Consider the following 1,728-nt stretch of genomic DNA (forward strand, 5'->3'; position numbering starts at 1 on the left):
GGTAGCCAAAGAAACTAAATCCATTTCACTTCTATGAAACAACGATAATAACAACAAACCCGAAGCTAAACGAACGTCTCTTTCTCACCTTGGTTAATTCATACTTGTTTGCTTGCTTAGCTTAGTGTTAGTTTAATTAAGTGAATTTTGAGTTAATTTGGTAATTTAAGTATTTAGTCTTGCAAAACTAGGAAAACAAAACCTCTCTTATTTAATTAGTAATTAGCTAATAGTAGAATGAAGTTAATGGAAACACTGATCCTTGAGTTTGACACTTGTTCCTGCCATAGCTATACTATTGCACGATTAGATACACTACCTAGTGTGTTTAACAGTCTAGTTAAGTAAATTATTTTTATAAAATTAACGTGAATAAAATATAAGCATATTAAATCACACATCAAGTTTTTGGCGCCGTTGCCGGGGAACAACTCAATTTTAATTACTTTATATTGCTATTGTTAGGACTATTTTCTATTAGAGTTTAGTTTTAATTTTAAGTATTTTCGTAATTTAGGTTCACCACGACGTGGTGTTTTATACCATGTCGTGGTATAGCTACTGTAAGATTTTTATTTTTTGTTTTTTTTCTTTCACGTGTTTTCTTTGATTATTTGCAGACCGTTTATGACCCGTGGATCAAATTCATCTTTGATTCCACCACTCGAAGACCCGGAAACCGTTCTTCGAAAGAACAAGGACAAGGCCGACAAAGATACTCCAAAGAAGTCCCCTTTAAAGAGGCTGAAATCGGTTTTTGGTAAAAGGAAGGGAAAGAAAACGGTGGAGTCCAGCAACACAAAAGAAGACACCGAGTACGAGATCGAGAAGGAGGAAGGTTTTACTGATTTTGAAGGAAGTGATCACGAAGAACCTGAAAACACCATGGCCAACTTTGCGGACCTCTCAATGGAGGCATACAAGAAGAGAGTTCGAGACGACACCAGACCGGGCCTCATGCAACCCACCATTCCCGCCACTGCAACTTTTGAAGTCAAAGGGCATATACTTACCGCACTGAAGGAGGTTCCTTTCACCGGAAAGGATCACGAAGATGCTTACAAGCATCTAGATGAAGTGAACGACATTTCCGACTACTTTAACATCCGAAATGTGCCAAGAGAAACTATATTGTTACGAATGCTCCCTGTCACTTTTAAGAGAGCCGCAAAAGATTGGCTAAAGTCATTACCACCAGGCGCGGTAACAACATGGGCACAGATGCGTGAACTATTTTTGGAACAATTTTGCCCAGCATCCAAGGTGGCTAAGCTCAAAAAGGCCATCGCCAACTTTGAACAACAATTGGGGGAATCACTATATGAAGCTTGGGAACGTTATAAAGGTCTAATAAGGAATTGCCCCCCAAATGACCTAAATATGCAGCAAGAGGTCTTGATCTTTTATGATGGGGTGAACGTCACCACCCACCAACTTCTTGACTCTCAAGGCCCTCTTACTAAGAAAAATCCGGCGGAGATTAAGCAACTTATCAAAGAATTCTCTAATTATTCTAGAGAATACCATAATCCACGGAATGATGTGACAAGGGGTTCGGAAAATGCTGCTCCGGAGGATATATCAGCGGTAATGGCAATGTTGCAAAGCATGGATAAAAGAATGACAAAAATGGACCAAACAATCCATGTTATTCGGGTTGGGTGTGAAAACTGCAACGGGCCACATTTAACCAAGGAATCTGACCTAGATAAAAATGGAAACCGGAAG

At 39.3% G+C, this 1,728-nt stretch overlaps 1 non-coding gene across 1 annotated transcript; it reads right to left on the reverse strand.

Moving 5' to 3' along the window:
• Positions 1–1,269: 1,269 nt before the first annotated feature.
• LOC145096679 (small nucleolar RNA R71) lies at positions 1,270–1,376 on the reverse strand. Its single transcript, XR_013704050.1, has one exon. It is a non-coding gene; the product is annotated as a small nucleolar RNA R71 (small nucleolar RNA).
• Between the last annotated feature and the right edge of the window lie 352 nt (positions 1,377–1,728).

This window comes from Lactuca serriola, chromosome 3, assembly GCF_051521515.1.
Source record: "Lactuca serriola cultivar US96UC23 chromosome 3, Lser_US96UC23_V15, whole genome shotgun sequence".
Lineage (NCBI taxonomy): Eukaryota > Viridiplantae > Streptophyta > Magnoliopsida > Asterales > Asteraceae > Lactuca > Lactuca serriola.